Here is a 12,093-nt window from a genome sequence, read left to right as displayed (position 1 = left end):
AGTCTTTTAGTGACAGAGAAGGAGACTGGGGGAGGGAGAGGGAAGGAAAAGGAGGTAATGGAGATGAAAGTAATCAAAAGATTATATGCATGTACCAATATGTCATCAGGAATCCCATTATTTTATATTTCTAATATGCACCAATAAAAATATTATTAAGTTATGTTGCTATATACATGTTTTTTCAATTTTGTGGTGTGAGGTTACACATTAGTATAGGGGGACAGAACACCCTAACAATGTTAGTTCAATGTACAGTTCTTAAATGTCTAGACATAGACCTGCACTTTGCTTGTTGAACTCTTACCCTAAACCAGGGAGGCCCAAAGATGGATGTCAAGAAAGGAAAGCGCTGACCTGCTCCCTTTTCCTGGTTATAACTGCTCCAAGGCCCGGGGTGTAACTGCATTAGTTGACTGTGCTCCTTACAAAGGAAGCCCTGACACCCTGGTGGGGCATGAACTTCACCCATTCAGAAGTACTCTGGAGGGAAGACAGGCAGGTTAGGGCTTCTCCATTTGCATCAGTCCTGATTCTATTCCAACAGACATTCCCTCCACTATCATAAAAAGCACGGTACACCTTGACCTCTGAGTTTGTAATATAACTTAGAGAAGAGCTGGGACCTAACCATTGCTCTGCCCCTGACTAGCTGGTTGGCTTTGGGTAATTTATTAAACTTCCCTGATATGTAGGTTCCTCACCTGAACAATGGGACAATAATGTCCCAGCTCTTGGGGCTGATGTGAGGATTAAACCTGGTAATGTTTGGAAACTGCCTGGCTCAGTGCTCAATAACAGAAGCTCAGTAATTGAGAACTAGTATTCCTGGAAAACTAAGCTAGGCATAGTCCATATGTGAAACTCCCCAGAAGGGAATGCAGATTCAGTGCCCATGGGGGATGGACAAGAAGCTGATCTCAGCCCTAAGGGAAAGAACCCCTCACACATATGCTGGCCTCCAGGTGAGGTTCTCAGAGGAGTTGCCTGGGTGGATGGTGGAAGTCAGCAAGCACTAAGTTCCAACCAGGTAACACACAGAGCTAACTGTATTATCTTAGTTAAATTTCACCCCAATGCTACAAGGTCTGCTCTGTTCTATTTCACATCCTTAAGTGAGGAAACCAGAGCTTAGAAAAAGTTAATGACTCACCCTCAGTCAATAAGAAAAGGAGCCAAGATCAGACACCAGACCCAAGGGTCCCTGAAATACACATCTAATCACTGAGCTCAAAGCAAACTGCCAGAGAACAGGGGTGGTGTGTTACAGAATATGGTCACAAAGTGGGCTCCATCCGGGGCATTTTTTATTTGTTTCTAAATGTTCTATGGTGGCTGGAACTTCCCCTGGCTGCAATTTGGGGGTAATAAGAAGGGCTTCTGTGAACCGCTTCACCATCTGTCATCACCACTGGCAGCATGCTGCTCACCAACCCAGCAGCTGGGGTGGCTCTAGCTCCTGCACAGATCCTATCCCTACCCAGGGTGGCCGGCTGCCCTGACAGATGCCAAACCCTTTGATAAGCCAGAAACTGCAGCGCAAACAGCCCTGCTGAATTTTCAGCCTGGAGGATGAGGAAGCAGCATGCTTGTCCAAACCAGAAGAAAACCACTCTTCATTTTCAAGAGATTAGAGGGGAAACTGAAGCCAGGGCTGCAGCAAAGCCCCCGGAAAGTAATGTCCAGAGGACATGTATTTTGGGAATATATTGTAACCCCAGGTGGCTGCACACAGAGCCTATGATGGGTCAGAAACAGGACACTGTCCCTCCTCGTGGCTTGACCTTCCCTTGCTCTCCAGCTGTGGTTTCCAAGAATCAATGCAGAGATGTGCCACTTTCTCAAAAGGCCAGCCCTTCATTCTAAGATTATGCCAGTCCCAAGCACATGGCATAAAGATGCCCTTTGAAAATAAAGGTGATGGTATTCTTTTTTGAAATGAAATCATGAGGTTTTAGTGTTATTACTGATTTGTTCTTTCCTGTACCCTTATTGGGAAAAAAATTATACATCATTTGTCTGACTTTCCCACCAGAATGCAAAGTCCACTGGGACAGGAATTTTTGTCTGCTTTATTTGCTAATAGATCCCAAAATAGTACCTGACACACAGTAGCCATTCAACAAACCAATTAAAAGCTGTTGGATAACTTGGCAACATGGTGGCATTGACTTCATTTTGTTTCAGTGTTACAGGTCTAGAATAACAATGTTCAGGAATCACAAGTCTGTGCAACTGTCTCAGTTCTGGGTGAACAGACCCAGAGGGCTGCCGTGGATGCCCTTTCTCACTCTTCCTCTGGGTGGCCTCTGGCCTCTCAGGTCGCAAATGGAGCCAATGGGGCCATTATGACAGCCCAAGCCAAGTCACAGCAGGCACCAGAATGGGCCGCTCTTCCAGGCCTTTCCATACAGCAACACCAGTGGGAATGGTGGGCTTGTGGGCTCTCAGTGAGTTCACGGCAGCAGATCAAAGAACAGGTGCCACAGGGTGGTGACCTTGAGTTCCCATGGCTCAGCCCCACCCAGTCGGACTCCCGCCAATATTCCCTTCAAAGATGCCTCCACAGTGCACAACCATTTCTGCAATAACCCTTGTTTTAAAAATGTGAATTTGTTCCAATACAACTGGTGTATTGGGAAACAAGCTGAGCATAACATATTTTGCATTTTCTCATGCATGATTTCATCTGTGAGAAGCACTAGGTGAAGGCAGAGAGCTGTAACCAGCTGAGCTGAGACACTTAGAAATATGCAAAATGTGCAAGTACCTTCTTGCGGGCATGGGCCTGCACATACGTGTAAAACTGCTACTGTTTTTATTACGTTTTCTGAACGCCTCACTGCTGGTTTTGAATGCTGTATCCAACCTTATTTCTCCCATCTGGTTTTGCTGTGCTGTTCCACATAACACAGTAATTTTAGGAATACAAATGTCACCTTACAGCAGAACTATCTTTCCTCCTTATCACATCTGCCTCTCTAAATATCTTGCTGTCTAAGACATTTCCTTCCACCAAAGTATCCCCAACTGCACATAACCACTCAGGACAACTCTTACACAGCAAAATTCCTCCTGATCAATATCGCCCAACAGACCTCTGTTACTGGGGGTCTTATAGAATGAGGAAGTTGATCTGGTTTATGGGGTATGGGTAGAGCACATGAGAAAGCTGAGCCAGAACCATTAAACTCAAGAGCAGGACAGTGAGGTAGAGGTGCAGGCGGACTGGAAAGTCTGCATTTCAGCTGCTTCTCAACAGTGCTGCCATTTGCTCAGGCTCCTGGCAGGGACAAGCATCTGTGAAGAGGGGTCAGTGAGATGAGCTGCTCAGGACTTCACCTGTGAGCTCTGGCTTCCTCCCCGAGGGTGCCCTACTAGGGACAGCCTCTACCTTCCACTGCTTTGCAGCCATATTCCCAGCCTACAGTAAATGAGATCACCCTCCCTTCACATTAGCAAAGGATAACTTTCAGAAACAGCAAAAAGAAGATTACAGAGGAGAGGACCCTTCCCTTGCTAGAAGCACCCTGAAGCCCTTCCATCTTCTTCCTCAACAACGCCCCCAGTGTCTCACTGAACCCACATTATGCCTGGTATTAATTTAGCAATCGATGCACAGCTTGGTGGGTTGCAATATACATAAACATCAATGAGCCATGGCCTCATTCGATGCAGTAAAATAAGCCAGGCATGATGGTGCATGCCTATGATCCCACCATTCTGGGAGGCTGAAGCAAAAGGATTGCAAGTTGGAGTCCAGCCTGGGCAACTTAGTGACTTACTAAGACTGTGTCTCAAATAAAATATTAAACAGCTAGGGATGTAGCTCAGTGAAAGGTCAGTGTTCATTCCCCAGTTACACACACACACACACACACACACACACATGCGCGCATGCACACACGTGCAAATACAGTAAAATATCCTTTGCCTCCAGGAGTTTCCTCCTGCTCCTTTGTAATCTCTCCCTCTCACCCTGTCCTACCACCAGCCCGATCCTCAAGCAAGCAATGATCTGTCACTACAGATCAGTTTGTATGTCTAGAATTCATGTACATAGGAACACATACTAATTACTCTTTTGTATCTGGCATTTTTGATTCAGCACAAAGCCTTTTAGATACATCCATGTGGTCACAGGTTTAAATAGTCTGTCACTTTCCATGGCCGAATAGTATTCCATGACAGGCATCAGGCATGTGTTGCAAACTGTTTTCTCCATTTACCTGCTATGGACACTGGGTTGTTTCCAGTTTTGGAGCTACTACAAATAAAATCATAAACATTCCTGTACCTGTGTTTATTTGGGCATATATGTTCCTGAGTAAATACCTCCAGGAGTGAAATTACTAGACGATGTTTAGCTAATTCAGAAACAGCTACACTGTTCTCCAAAGTGGTTACACCATTCAACACTTCTACTAGTGATCTGTGAGTTTTCTGGCCCCTCCCCAGCCTTCCTGACACCAGGGGTGTTCAGTCTTTTTAGTTATATTTACTCTAATAGATGTATGGTAGTACTTTATTGTGGTTTCAATGACGATGCTTAACCTCTTTTTTGTGATTATTTGCCATATAAGATAGGTAGATAGATAGAGTAATTTGGTGAAGTTTCTATTCAAATATTTACATTGTTTTAGAGTGTTTTCTTATTAATGACTTTTGAGAACTCTATATATTCTTGGATGCCAGTTCTTTATCAGATATGTACTTTGCAAATATTTGTTTCCTACTCTGTGGCTTGTCATTCTCTTGACAGTGGTTTTTCAAAGAGCAGAGCTTTTAATTCTGATCAAGTTTAATTCATCAGCTTTAGTGGGTCTTGGTTTTTAGTGACATATCTAAGGAATTTTTGCCTAACCCAAAGTCACTCAATTTTTCCTATGATGTCTTCTACAAAGCTCAGAGATTTAGATTGAGTGTATACATTTGGTTATACCTATGATACTTTTTCAGTTAACTTCTGATATGCTGCAGGTATAGATGAGTCCATTTGTTTGCATATGGATATTTGATTATTTCAGCACCATTTGTTGAAAAGACTATTCTCCATGGACTCTCTTTACTATCCCATCCATCCAAGTATCTATCATGATATCAACATGAACCTGTCTGCGATAGCTTTGTAATAAATCTCCAAGTCAGACATTGTTGGCCCTCCAATGTTGTTCTTTCTTCAAAGTTGTTTTGGCTATTCTGTGTCTGTCTTTGTATGTATAAATTTTAAAATCAGGAAGTTAATTTCTACTCACCCCCCAAAACAATAGCCTTGTTGAGATTGAACTGGGACTGTGCCAAGTTTGTAGATAAAAGAACTGACACCTTAGCAATATCACTATTTTTAATTCACAAACATCTCTCCATTTATTTAGTTCTCTGTTAATTTATCTCATCAATATTTTAGGGTTTTCTGTGTACAGCTCTAACTAATGTGATTTAAAAAACTTCAGTGAATGTTTACATTAAAATTTTTAAACTATTTCAATAAAAGACACTGCCATTATTCTCCTTAAAATATTCCCCCTCACTATGAACACCTCTAAAGACACTCATGAAAGGACTTTAGAAGCTGCTTCAGAAAGTGGCAAGAATGATGGGATAAGTATGTTCAAAGCAAGGGGGACCGTTTTGAGGGGTGTTAATAGCAATGTGTCTTTTATTCTAATGGATTTTTATTTAAACATTCACCATATTTTTATCATACCATATCATACCATAGCCTTAGTATTTCCATGCTCTTAGATATTAGTGGGGAAGATATTTTTAATTCAATTTTCAGTCATTCATTGCTAGTATAGAGAAATACAATTGCTTTTCCTATAAAGCCCTTGTTATCCTGCCATCTCACTAAACTCAGTTATCTGCTCCAAATTATTTTTTAGATCTCCTTGGATTTTCACGTGGATCATCTTGTCATCTTAAAGACAGGTTTATTTCCCCCTTTCCAGTCTAGGTTTTATTTATGTCTCTTATACTGTTACAGTAACTTCTTCCACTCTGGTATTGAACAGGAGTGGCAGGAGCCCATGTCCTTGTCTAATTCTTCATTTGAAGGGAAAGCAGTCTCTTACTGGTTAAGTGTGCCATCAAGGTTTTCTTAGCGGGCCAGGGATTTAGCTCAGTGCCACCGTACCTGCCGCAAAAGCACAAGGTTCTGAGTTTGATCCCTGGTACTGCAATCTTAGATATTTTTGCCAGGTTGAAGAAAATTCCTTTCTATTCCTTGTTAGTTTTTTCAATCACATATGGATTTTAGGTTCTGACAGTTTTTCTGTGTCCATTGAGACAACTGTGGGGTTTTTTTAATTTTTTTGTTTCTTAATATGATGAATTACATGGGTTGATTTTTTGGATGTCAAACCAATGTAGCATAAACTACCTGGGGCCATGATATATTACCCTCTTTACATACTGTTGGATTTGGTTTGCTAAATTTTTGTTTAGAATATATGTATCTACATCAAAAGGGATATTGTTCTGTGGGTTTGTTTTTTCTTTGCATGATTTCTCAGTCAGATTTTGTTAGAGTAATGTGTACCACATAAAATAAATTAACTGCCATTCCTTTCCCTAATTTTCTGGAATAGCTTGTGTAGAATTAATCTTATTTCTTCTGTGTTAGAATTTAGTAAGAAACTGTATGAATCTTGATTATCCTCTGTGGAAATTTTTTTACTACAATTTTAATCTTTAAAAATAGATAATGGTGGGGCCAGGGATTTAGCTCAGTGGTTCCACCACCTGCCTCGTAAGCACAAGGTCCCGAGTTCGATCCCTGATACAAAAAAAATAATAATAATAATGGGTTGTTGGATTACTTAGTTCTTCTTGAGTTTTGATGGTTTGTATCTTTTAAGGAACTTATCCATTTCACTTATTTTTTCAGATGTGCAGACATAAAGTTATTCCTAATACCCCCTATTATCTTTAAGATATAGATATACCCTGAGATACATTTGTCATATAAAGATATTACCTTTAATGTTTGATATTGCTTTTTGTCTGATCACTCTGGCTAGAAGCTCAACTTACTGATCTTCTCCAAGTTATTGATTTCATTGATAATACTGTATTGTTTTTCTGTTTTTCATTTCATTGATTTCCACTGTGATATGTTTTTTTCTGCTTATTTCAATTAAATTTTCTCCTTTCTGGTTTCTTAGGGTAGAACAGGAAAATTTTCTTCTTCTTTAATTATTGCTATAAATTTCCCTCTTTAGCAGTAACCCACATCTTGATGTGTTGTTTTCATTTTCATTCAGCTGAAATAATTTCTAATGTCTCTTTTATTTCCTTTTCACTCATGGGTTATTTAGAATATGTTAGCTTCCAAAAGCCTGGGGATGTCCCTGAATTCCTTGCGGATTGATATTCATTTAATTCTATTGTGACCACCTACCATACTCTATGTGACCTGTGTCCTTCTAAAGTTACTGACACCAGTGTTATGTCCCAGAGTATAATTTATTTTGGTGAATGTTCTGGATGCACTTGAAAAGAATACACGCTTTCTTTATATCAATTGGTGCAAGAAGTGCATTGATATATTCAACTATAATTCTAGATCTGATTTGTTTCTTTGTCGTTATTTCTGCTTTGTGTCCTGCTGATGAACTCCGCTGGCCATTATGAAAAAGCCTATTTTATGCCCAGTAAAAATTATTGCTTTGAAATCTATTTTGCTTGATGTTAGCAGACCACTTCAGCTTTTTTCTGGTTATTGTTAACATGAGGTCTCCTTATTTTTTTAGGTATTGAGGATTGAACCCAGGGTCTCTGCACTAAGCTACATCCCTCAGCCCTTGTTATTTTTTATTTTGAGACACTTAGTTACCCAGACTGGACTCAAACTTGTGAACTTTGTGTCTCAGCCTCCCAGATACCTGGGATTACAGGGGTACACCACCATGCCGGGTTTGGTGTCACTTTTTCTGTCCTTTTACTTCTAGCCTATTTGTACATTAATATTTTAGATGTGTTTCTTACAGAAGCACAGAGCTCAGTATTGCTTCTTAAATCTAATCTGACAATTTCCCTTTTAATTAAGGTGTTCTGGTCATTTATATCTATTGGGAGTATTGATATGGTTAACTTTGAAGCTTGTCGTTTAATTTTTTACCTGTCATATTTTGAGTCTCTGTACCTTTTTGGGGGACTATTTTTAATAATTCCATTTTATCTTTGTCGTTGGATTATTAGCTGTAACTCTGACATTTTTATTTTCGTGGTTTATTTCAGATTGATAGAATCCTTCTTTATCACAATCTTCCTTCTGGTGACACCCTACTGCTTTCCCATACATCATGAGAACTTTATATGCAGACCTTTCCATTTTTCTTTCTTGCTCTTGTGTTATTGTCATATATATATATATACTTTTATATATGTTATAATCATCAGACTACACTGCCATTGTGTTTGCTTAAACAACCAACCACTTTATGTGACTTAGATAATAAGAAAAGATCCTGCATATTATCCAAGTGGTGACCACTTCTGGTGTTTGCTGCACTTCTGCACATCGGTTCCATTTTCCTCCCCCTTCACCATCTCTTACACAGCAAATCTGTGCCAGAGAACTCTTGAAGCTTCTGTGTGATCCAAGAAAGTCTTCATTTGGCTTCATTCAGAGAAGACATCTTCCCTAAGTGTAGTGATTTGGGGCTTTGTTTTTATTTTAACCATTATTCACTTAGCAATGAAGTGCAGTTATTTGGGGACAGTCTTACCCTGGAGTCTTGCTTTTAGGATCTATTAGATGTGACTGGTGCCAAGATTAGCAGGTGATTATTACTGAGGCCGAGAGCTCCTCAGAAGTCCACCTGGTATCTGTGAATATGATGTTCTCTGCTGCTGATAGGTAAAAGAGACCTCACACTTATCCTGGGTGGGCAATGGTCCCTCCAATCCTTATGAGTGACTCTTGAAATAACTTTTAACTGCTGGATTTTGTTCCCTGGTTGGGTCACTGAGCAGACACTGAACCTGGCAGAACCCTGCTTTATTGATTAACATGGATGGTAAAATATCCATTCACAGAACCTACAAAGAAATAAAGCATCATCATGGCCTACTTACTCAAAAACTCATAAAACTAGTATTTCAAGCTTTGGCTTTTCTTGCTAAAAATCAATGCATCTATAAATAACAGAGGAGGTATGGGGTGGTCTTTTGGTCCACTTAAAATCTGTCCTTTCATTGTTTTCCTAGATTGGGATGCAAGGTAGCTGTGTTCAGTAAAATCAATACCTGAGGTATTAAGTTGAGATCCCTATAAACAACTGACAGGATGCATGGAAATGGAGGTGAAGTTAAGCCACATAAGATTAATGTCTCCTGACAAACAACCCACACCCAAAAGTCCCCATCATATCCACATATCTAGAATAAGACCAGCCCCTGAGAGGCCATTTCCCTGGAAAGTTTGAATTTTCAGTCAGTACATGTTCTGATGGCAACTGAACAGCAGTGCCTTTCATAAGCTCCTGATCAGAAGAACAGTACTTTCCACGAGGTGGTCAGCCAAGACAGAGATTACCAAGACGGTCCCTTCAGTTAGGGTTGTAACTCCCCATTTAGTTTTTTTTTTAATGAAATACCTAATTAGAGCAAGACATAAAAATATAAAGATTAGAGCAAGATATAAAAATATAAATGGAGCAAAATACAAAGTAAAATTAGATGCTTACTCTCTAACCCAGTGGTTCTTATCTTAAAATCATGTATCAATTACCTAGATGTCTTCCTAAAAATGCAGATTCAGGCCTGTTGTGGTGGAGCACCCCTGTAATCTCAGTACTCTGGGAGCCTGAGGCAGGAACATTGCAAATTTGAGCCCAGTTTAGGCATCTGAGCAACTTAGGGAGACCCTGTCTCAAATTTAAAAATCAAAACGGCTGGAGCTGTGGCTCAGTGCAAAGTACTGGGGATCTCTAGTACTGGGGAAAGAAATGCAAGATTCAGATTAGGTGGGACTAGGGTAGGGCCGAGATTCTGACTCTCACAAGTTCCTAGGTGACACCAGTGTGGCCAGTCCAGGGGCCGTGCGTTAGCAGCAAAGACCTTAAACTGCACAGGCCTGGGTGTTATCCCTGGAGGTGCTGGTATAAGAGGTCTACAATCAGACCCAGAATTTTGCATTTTTACAAACCTCTTAAGTGATTCTGATGGTGGCATTTCCTGAGCCACAATCTGTGAAACACTAGGCCAGCTCAATGACTGTGGGTCTCCCTGGGGTTTATGAAAGTATTTCCTTCAAATTCAAATAAATTTTATCCTAGGGAAATGTGCAGTCTCCCGCAAACCTGCTTTTGGAATACCAGGAGTTGATCAATGCACCACACAAGAAACCAACAAAAAATAAATAAATAAACTTCTGTGGTCAAATAGGTTTGAAGTATTTTAGCTACTTTGTCCTACTCTTGACATTTTTAGATATCTGTCACCTCTGAGAAGTTTTGTAGTGTTAATAGAGCTGTTTAAAAAAAACAGAGCTGTTTAATTTATTTGTGCCATTTTTCCCCAAATTTACATGGACAGAATCTTCTACTTCCCTTCTGCAGAGCAGAGCTATGAGCAGCCTGGAGCTAGCAGCAACAGTTTAGAGAATTCTCTGCTCATGGCTGTAAACAAACTGATATTTTAGCAGTGCCACATGGTGTCTAAGACCCCACATCCATTCAATTTTTTTTTAAACGGGTGTCTTGTTTTGTCTTGCTGTTGAGCACTCCTTATTTAATTTCTCCATCTTTATCTGTCTCCTAGCTGTAGAAAAAGAATGGCCGTCTGTCCAAGAAGATTGGCAGAAATCAGAATAAAGAAAAAAAATCTGTGAAATACTGTGCTACTTTGATCTTGGTTAAATGCTAAAATGTACTTCTTCCAATCAAAAATAATTTTACCCTGTCAGAGCCAAAACTTTCTTTGAAACAGGCATAAAATGCTGTTTACTTCTAAATGTTAAGTTCCCAGTTCCCTTGTGACCAAAATAAAGTCATTTAAAAGATTTTTTGTCATGTTTTTCCAGTTGAAATCCAAGTTTCCAAGATCATAATGCTTAAAAATATAGCTAAGTTGAATTCAAAGTTTTTTAGTTTCTTTTTTTATTTCCCAACAAAATAACAGAATAGAGGGGGTGAGAAAAAACCTTATAATCTCTTCATACTTACTAGTTAACTGTTTTCAGCACTTCCTTGGAATAAGGCTTAAAAGCAAACAGTAGGGATATAGAATGATCACACGTGCATGCATGCCCACGTGCGCGCACACACACACACGCACACACACACGCACACACACACACACAGAGACACTCCTTGGGGATAAAGCCCAGGCTCCTTTGTGCTGTGCCACATCCTTGGGGCCTGCCTGGAAGCTGCTGCCCACCCCTCCACTTCTGGTGCATCTCCTGAGCCAAGCACCTGGAGCCACAGGTGTCTGAGGATTAAAAGCCCCTGGCCAGACATGAAGAAGTCCAAAAGGCAGACTTTCACTGTCTCAAGCGCACTCCAAAACTCAGTATACATCTCCCAACCTCCTTTCTCAAGGTCTCTCAGAAAGCCATGTGTATAGCAGATAAGGTGTTAAGGGCTTTGTATGGTTGTTTGAATGAATGAATCCATTTCTAACTACTTCCTGGGATAGTAATATCTCCATTATCTCTGTTTTAAAGATGAAAAACCCAAGGCTCAGAGGGGCTAACTGCTCAGTGTCAAGGGGAGGAAATGACATCTGACTCCATATCTGTCTCACAAGTCCAGACTCTCAGCCTCTGGCCCCAGGCCTCCACCTGTCCCACAGGAGCACAGTCTCTCAGTAACCAGTGTCGCCATCACTGCCCTTGTTCCAGTCAGCCACAGCTTTGTGCCTGGGAGGTCAGGGTATGCCTAGCCCAGACCCTGGGCTGTGCATCACTAAAGTTCTGGAGGAATTCCCAGTGTCTTGGACCCTTATCCTGACCTGATTATCTGAGAGTCATGGGTCCTCCTGGCTGCAGGAAAACTCTCCCTAATCCCTATTGTAGGCTGAATAATGTTCCCCTGCAAAATATGTCCAGAACCTGTAGATACTTTGCATGGCAAAGGGACTTTG

The sequence above is a fragment of the Heterocephalus glaber genome, unplaced genomic scaffold (assembly GCF_053883595.1).
Source record: "Heterocephalus glaber isolate CG9 unplaced genomic scaffold, H.glaber_assembly_v1.0 deba00001781, whole genome shotgun sequence".
Lineage (NCBI taxonomy): Eukaryota > Metazoa > Chordata > Mammalia > Rodentia > Bathyergidae > Heterocephalus > Heterocephalus glaber.
This window is presented reverse-complemented; position numbering follows the sequence as displayed.